Here is an 8,488-nt window from a genome sequence, read left to right on the forward strand (position 1 = left end):
AGGGCCCGGGGCTGGCTCTCTGCAGGGTGAGCTGTGGCCTGCAGCCTCGTCCTTACTGCCTAATCTATAGGCAGGAATGGAGGTGCTGGGCAGATGAGGATGTAACGTATTTTAGCCACTCACTTCCCATCAAATCGAAAGAACCAAAACTTGCCTGGACTTACACAGCAATGTTGTTTAAAATAGCCCAAACTGGGAAATAGTGTGAATGTCTATCAAGGGAGAAATAATCAGGTAAATTACAGTACATCCATAAAACAGAAAACTATACAATCATTTACAAGAATGAGGCAGGATTATCTATTTAGAAAGAAAAAAAGAACGAGGTAGATGTATATATGCTGAGCTGGAAAGATAATTACAGGGTAATGTTAAGTGGCAAAAGCAAATTGCTTACTAATATGTATGTCATGCTTCCATTTAAAAAATAAATGTGTGTTTAGATATTCTCAGGAAAAAATCAGGAAGCGCATGGATCAAACTGTCAACAGTAGTTACCTGGGAGTGAAATGGGATGGGACGAAGCCTACTGCATCCATAACTTTGTTTTTTTGTTTGTCTTGTTTTGTTTTTTTGCGGTACACAGGCCTCTCACTGTTGTGGCCTCTCCCGTTGCGGAGCACAGGCTCCGGACGCACAGGCTTAGCGGCCATGGCTCACGGGCCCAGCTGCTCCGCGGCATGTGGGATCTTCCCGGACCAGGGCACGAACCCGTGACCCCTGCATCGGCAGGCGGACTCTCAACCACTGCGCCACCAGGGAAGCCCGCATCCATAACTTTGTAAATGGACGGATTATGGGTGTGGCAGACCCAGAGCCGTTTGTCCCACCTGTACCCTCCCCCACCTCCACCTGGGATACTTGCCTCTCTTCCCGGCATGAACAGCATCAGCTACAGCTCACACTGTTCCTGTGGTGCCAGAACCTTGTGCAGTGCCAGGGTCACCACAGCTCCTACAAGTTCTGATGGTCTTAGAAGACCACAGGGGTAAAGGCTGCGGCTGTCTCAGTACCCAGGACCAACCCAACTAGGGGAGATCTGCCTAGAGAAGCGGGGAGGTTAATGCCCCAAGGGGAGGACTAATGAGAGACATAAAGGAGCGGGCAGATAAATCGCTCATCTTCTCCCCACCCTCCATATACCCTCCCAATACCCCTGTCTGTGCTATTGGACAGTTTTGAGATTCAGCGGTTTCACACGTTCTCCCCAGAGACCTCCCATGAGATTAAGCATCCGGCTGAGTGTTCCTGCAAAGCTGGACCAACTTCGGTAATATTCCACCTTGAATTTGCTCTCCCTCCTTTTCGGCCTCACTTCCCTTCTTCCCTGACTCTTGCTTCCCTGGTGTCACACCCTCCAGTAAAGCATTAGCTCATAAGCTTTTTAAGGAACCCATACAAAGGCAGTGGGTGATATTTTTACTTTTTAAATATTTTTCTTTAAACATTTTATTTAATTAAGAGGCCAACCATTTAAGTGGATGAGACCCTCAAAGCAGAGAAGTGCTACCAAATTAATGTAACTGTAATGGAAAATCTACACCGATCCAGTATTTACAGGTGGAAACAGACATTGAAATTCAGAGAGCGTGCCCAATGCACTTTAAAGACTCTTGTTACTAAGGTTTTCCATGATGGGTTTGGGGACATTATTATCTTCCATATAATGTCCTTGAGCTGGGGGGCGGGGGTTGACCATTAAGTAGAATCACTGCAGAACAAACTGAGTCTTGCGTGACGTTCTGGTGTTTAAAGATGTAATGACGATATCAGAACAGCTCATGACCATCTCAAGTCTATCAAATTAAAGGAGGAGGAGGAGGAGGGCTTCCCTGGTGGCACAGTGGTTGAGAGTCCACCTGCCAATGCAGGGGACACAGGTTCGTGCCCCGGTCCGGGAAGATCTCACAGGCCGCGGAGCGGCTGGGCCCGTGAGCCATGGCCGCTGAGCCTGCGCGTCCGGAGCCTGTGCTCCACAACGGGAAAGGCCACAACAGTGAGAGGCCCGCGTACCGCCAAAAACAAAAACAAAAACAAAAACAAAAAACAAAGTCAAGGTTGTCATGGGTAGAAGAGAGGGTGTGAGGCTATTTCCGGTGGTCAGCCCTTGGGATTGAGCCCAAGGGACAGGGCAAGTAGAGCAGAAGACTACTCAGTCTCCTGAAAAATAAGGGTCCTCGTAAACTAGTCTGTTTTCGTCAGCTTTGGCTGCTATAACAAAAAAACATAGACATGCAGATGTCAGCTAATGCTACGGTGGCAGTCATACCGTGATACATAAAGGGATCAAATCAACACGTTGTATGCCTTAAAACTTACACAGTGTATGTTAACTATACCTCAATTTTTTTAAAAAGGAGGTAAAAAAAAAAAATGTACCGTAGACTGGGTGGTTTATAAACAACAGAAATTTATTTCTCACAGTTCTGGAGGCTGGAAGTCCAAGATCAAGGCACTGGCAGATCTGGTGTCTGGTGAGAACTCCCTTCCTGGTTCACAGACCTCTGTCTTTTCACGTGGTGGGAGGGGTGAGGAGCTTCCAGCATTTCTTTTATAAGAGCACTAATCCTATGCATGAGGGCTCCATCCTCATGACCTCATCAACTCCCAGAGGCCCCTCCCCCTAACATCATCACATTGCAGGGTTAGGTTTTCAACATATGAATTTGCAGGGCCTCAATCTATCAGACAGTCTATGGCAACAGCACAGGGGAGCTACACTCTAGCGCCCCGAAGTTCCCTCTCCAGTCCTAGTGTGCTTTCTCAGGCACGGGTAGCCTGATTTTCCAGGAAGCAGTAACTTCTCCTTCCACATAATCACTGCTTCTCTCTTCCACGTGCCCATGCAACTGGCTCTTCCTCCTGTCCCTATAACCATGGGAGGTCCCAGCACCCACTCATCCTTTCTCCCCTCCCCGCCTCCAGATCTTCTGTTCCTGTTGGTGGCATCAAATCTCTCTTCTTTTACCCATGGCTGAAACAAAACTCATCCAAGGAAAGCTAATATTTTGCCATTCACTCAAGTCCATAGTCTATATTAATTTTTTTAATTTCTAATGAAAATTTTCTAATATTACAGAAGGAAGAAAAATAGTATGATGAAGTTCCATGTACCCATCACCCAGCTTCAACAATTATTAACAAAAAGGCCAGTCTTCATTTTATCCATATTCCCAACCATCCCACCGACCCAGTGGGTTATTTTAAAGCAATTCAAAGACATTATATCTTTTTATTCACAAATCTTTCAGCAAGCCCATAGTCTTTAGATAGCTGTTCTGTGTTATTGGGAGGGGAGGTTGAACGCTGTGTGTGGAATGGATGGAGAAAGAGGCCCTCTAGTGGACTGATCTTTAATTCCTTTTCTATTGTTTCCCAACAGTACAGCTCGGACCCAAATTTGCATGGGCCCCTCAACAAGTCATGTGTTGTTTCCTGCTCAGCATCTGAACTCCCTTTCTAAGTTTGGGCTGTCCACCCCTATGTGATCCATCCCTGTGTGATTCTTGGTGAAAGCAGAGTTTTATTCCTTCGATGGAAGCTGAAAAAGTTAAACTTTGCTTCGTCTGATCCCAGGGCACTGGCTATGACCCAAGCTCAGCCATTTGGATGCTCTTACCAGGGATTTGAGTTTGGAATAGATAAACCATGGTACGTAGGAGGACTAAAGGAATAGCAGGGTGGCTGGTGCTTAGAGAGTGAGCCAATTAAGTGTGAGATGAAGATGGAGAGGTAGACACGGATGACACTATGAAAGTCCTGTCGGCCATGGGAAGGACTTTGGGCTTATTGTAACTTGGCATTGATACCTGGAGTGATAAAAAGTACGTGTAGATCAAGATTACTGGCTGCTGTGTAGAAGACAGATTAGAAAGAAGACAAGATGAAGCAGAGGACTCGGTTAGAAGCCTACAGTAGCCTTCCAGGAGGGGAAATAATATTAAGTGGGGCTAGAGTGGTTTCAGGGAGGTGAAGAAATGTGGAAGAATTTGAGAGATATTTTGCAGGTACAATCGATGGGACTTGGTTTCCCTAATTTCCAATTCCTCTAACAGTCACACAACAGTGTTGATTCCATGATGTCATTGTTCTGAACTAAATGCTTCAGGGGTAACAATAAAAGCAAATGTAATAGTAACAACAGCAACAATAATAATATAAATAGCAATAGCTAACATAAATGTAGCTCTTACTACGTGCCAGCCTCTGATCGAAACACTTTACGTATTTTAACTCATTTAATCCGCACAAAAATCCTGGAGGGAGGTATGATTGGGGTTATTCCCATTTTACAGATGAAGAGCTAAGACAAAGAACGATTCAATGACTTGCAGAAGATCATATAACATACTTACTGCATCAAATTTGAACTTGGCCCCAGAATCAATTTCTGGTCCTCTCTTCAACCTCTTTCCCCACCGCTCCCCAACTTGCCCCATCCAATCCAGTATGCTGACTCACACAAATAGAGCCTATTTTTTACCTGGGATTCACACACATGGCCTATGGTCTTCTCTTATTCCTGCACATATGGTATGATTCCATTTTTTCGAAATGTCCAGAATAGGCAGATGCATAGAGAGAAAGCAGCTTGGTGGTCGCAGGATTGCCCACCTGGCACACAGAAGGTACTCACTCAATAGTTGTGAGCTCCCTGGTTGGATAAAGCCCTTTTCCCATTTCCTCCCTACCCTCTTCTGGAGCCTGTGTCATCTCCCAGAAACAAGGAGTTCTGGGAGGAGAAGATGTTCCTACAAAGTGATCTGAAGAAAAGTACTGTTTTTACAACAGGCAAAACAACAGGGAAGGTGGAAACAACCTAAAAGTCCATCAATGGATGAATAAACAAAATGTGGTCCATCCTTACAACGGGACATGATTCGGCCGTAAAGAGGAATGAAGCACTGACACAGGCTACAACACAGATAAACCTTAAAAACCTGAGGCTAAGTGGAAGAAGCCAGACATAAAAGGCCACATAGTCTATGATTCCATTTATATGGAATGTTCAGAACAGGCAAATCTGTAGACCCAGAAAGCAGATTCGTGGTCACAAGGGGCTGGGGGCAGAGGGGAATGGAGGGTGACTGCTAATGGGTACAGGGTTTTATGGGGAGGTTAATGAAAATGTGAAATTAGAGAGTGGTGATGCTTGCACAACCTTGTAAATGTACTAAAAACTACCAAATTGCACACTTTAAAAGGGTTAATGTCACTGTATGTGATCTATAGCTAAATAAACAGAACAGAATCCCTCCAAAATAAAGAAAAATGCCAGAATGCATCACCACCAAATAAACTGAACTCAAATCAAACCAATCTCTCCATCCAACACCAGTCTAAAGAAAACATAGGGAACAAACATACTAAGGGTGAAATTTCACAGTGGTGAAATCATCAGAATCCAGACTGAGAATCTCTAAAACGCAAATAATCCTGTTTCATCAACTAATAGATTTCAAAGGGAAGGAGACCAAAAAAAAGAGATGGAGGATTAAAAGAGACTAAGGGACATATCAACCAATTGCAATATGTAAACATTATTTGGATCTTGGGTTAAACAAACAAACTTTAAAGAAGTAAACTGATGAGACAATTGAAATTTTGAAGACTGGATATTGGATATGAATAAATTAATTTTTTCAAGTGTGATCATGATACACCCAGTCAGTGACTAGACCAAGGTCACAAAGCAGAGAGGTCTGGATGCTTAAGCGTCAGGATCAACTGCCACTCCCTACATTTTTTAAGATTGTAAGCATTCTCCTAAGCGCTCAGGCCCATCATTTGTGGGGGGGGGGTCACCTTGGACCCTTGCCTCCTCTTTCCCTTCCTAAAGTCATTTTCATCCCTTCCACTCTCCCATCCCTTTCCTGCCTTGGTCCCGAGGCTCAGGCTGCAGGCTGGCACTGTGGCTCCTCTTTCCTTGTCCCCTCCCAGCAGACTCTCAGTACATCTTTGCCACCTGGAGGGTAAAGTTGCCCCAATCTGGGCATTCATTATTTATCCCTTAGTTCACCATGGGTACCCACTGGGTTCAGCTCCATCCCTCCCAGCTGTGGTACCCTAAGCAAGTTACTTAACCTCTTGTGGCGAGTTGAATGGTGCCACCCCTCCTGACACACACCCTCCCCCCCCCAAAAAAAGCTATGTTCACATCCTAATCCCTGGAACCTGTCAATGTGACCTTATTTTTCAAAGTGTCCGTACAGATATGATTAAGAATCTTGAGATAAGATCATTCTGGATTGTGTGGGTAGGTCCTAAATGTAACGATAAGTGTTCTTATAAGAGATTCAGAGGAGTAGACAGAGCTGCAGAGAAGGCCACGTGGAGACAAAGGCAGAGATTGGAGCGATCCTGCCACGAGCTAAGGAAGCCGGCAGCTGGAAGAGGCCAGGAAGGATCCTCCTCTAGAGCCATCAGAGGGAGCAGGGCCCTGACAGCACCTTGATCTCAGATTTCCCGCCTCCAGAACTGGTGGAGAATGTTTCTGTTGTTTCAAGTTACCAAGTTTATGGCAAGTTCTTAGAGTAGCTACAGGAAGTTAATGTCCCTCCCTATTCCTCACTGTTCTTGATTTAGGGTGGGGATAATCATAAGTCCACTTTATTGGATTGCTGTGCACAGATCTGACCCCAGTTTTAGCACTTACCAGCTTGCCTGGCCTTGGGCGAGGGACTTGGCTTCTCTGTGCCTCAGTTTCCTCTTTCGTAAAGTAGGGAGAATAATACTTCTTTGGATGTTGTAAGGCAGCAGTTCTCAAACTTTTTGCTCTCAGGGACCTTTTTCCGAGGGCATTCTTAAGAACCATTGAAGACCCTAAAGAGATTTTGTTAGATATGTTATATCTATTGATATCTACTGTAACTAGAAATTTAAGCTGTTTTTTAAAAATTAATTTAAAATAGACACATGACATGTTAACATGAATTTTCTTTTTAATATTTATTTTTATTTATTTACTTGGCTGTGCCAGGTCTTAGTTGTGGCATGCAGGATCTTTAGTTGCAGCATGCAAACTCTCAGCTGCGGCATGCGGGATCTAGTTCCCTGACCAGGGATCGAACCCCGGGCCCCCTCCATTGGGAGCACGGAGTCTTAGCCACTGGACCACCAGGGAAGTCCCTAACATTAATATTTTTTAATAAAAAATAACCATGCTTCAAAACAAACAAACAAGTACCAAGGACAGTGGCATTGTCTCATACTTTTGCAAATCTCTTTAATGTCTAGCTCATCATCAGAGAGCTGGACCCTCAAATCTGCATCTACATATTCAGTCAATTACGATATGCTGGTCTGTGTTTCAGTATATGAAGAACATCTAGCCTCTCACTGATACATAGCCGGCAAAAGGGACCTCATAGAGACCCTTTGGGTATTGGGGAACCCTGGTGGTCTTCAGGCCACACTTTGAGAAGTAGTGGAGTAAATGAGGAAATATTTGTAAAGTACCTAGAATAATGCCTGGCCATAGTAAACACTCTGCATTTTTAAACTAAATGTAAAGCCAAAGCTCGATGCATTTTAAACTTTAAAAAATTTTAGTTTTAATTAACATGTGTCAGGTTGGGGTGGGTTTTTACAGCTACAAGGGCGTTCAGGGTTTTTTTCTGACTTCAAGGAGCTTACAGTCTGATGGGAGGAGGAGTATGTGTAACCACAGTTAAAACTATGCAAAGAGCAGTTTTATGGGAGTAGGAGGCAGATGTGGGGATGCACAGGAGGGCGCCTAATTACGCATGCGTGGGGTGGGGGGCTGTTCAGGGAAGGCTCGCCTGGACGCGGAGGGGTGGTCTGATGGAAAGGTGGATCTAGCCAGGTCAGAAGGACAGAGGGCTTGGGACAAGAAAGCTGAAATCCAAATCCCGGCCTCACCTTCTCTGTAAAGTGGTTTTTAGGCCACAAGAAGCCGCTAATAGACGTGGCTGGCGGGCAGCGCAGCCCGGCCGCTTAAGGACCAGAGGACCCCTCGACCCTTCTGCCCCTCTCCCGGGCGCCTCTCCTGGAGCGCAGGGCCTGGCGCCGCCAGGTCCGCCCGGTGACCTGGTCGGACGGGTCTACGAGCCGTGGGGTCCTCGACTCTTCCCCAGGATGGGCCGCATCCCGGAGTGCACCTCTTGAGCCCTCCATTTCTCTCCAGCGCAGGGGCCGCCCCAGACACTGTGAATCGTCCAGAGAGACCAGCAACCCACACCCCTACCACCTCCTCCCCTTCTCTTCTGGGCTAGTCTCGACTCCGCCGGGGCAGGGCGTGCGGTATCCCCGCGGGGGGAGCTGATCAGCTGGCGTTGCCGCCGCCAAAGTTTCCCGGAGGAGCCACGGCCGCCCTTCTTTGCCAGGCCCCGGGCGTGGGGACTAGCCGCCGTCAAGGACTGTTTCAGAGGGCAGCGGGGCCCGCTCTCCAGCCAGACCCCGCGCCTCCATTGCGCCCAACTCAGATTCCCAACTTGGGAGGCGCCGCGGGCCTGCGCACGCGCGCGCC

The sequence above is a fragment of the Neophocaena asiaeorientalis genome, unplaced genomic scaffold (assembly GCF_003031525.2).
Source record: "Neophocaena asiaeorientalis asiaeorientalis breed wild unplaced genomic scaffold, Neophocaena_asiaeorientalis_V1.1 scaffold77, whole genome shotgun sequence".
Classification (NCBI taxonomy): Eukaryota; Metazoa; Chordata; class Mammalia; order Artiodactyla; family Phocoenidae; genus Neophocaena; species Neophocaena asiaeorientalis.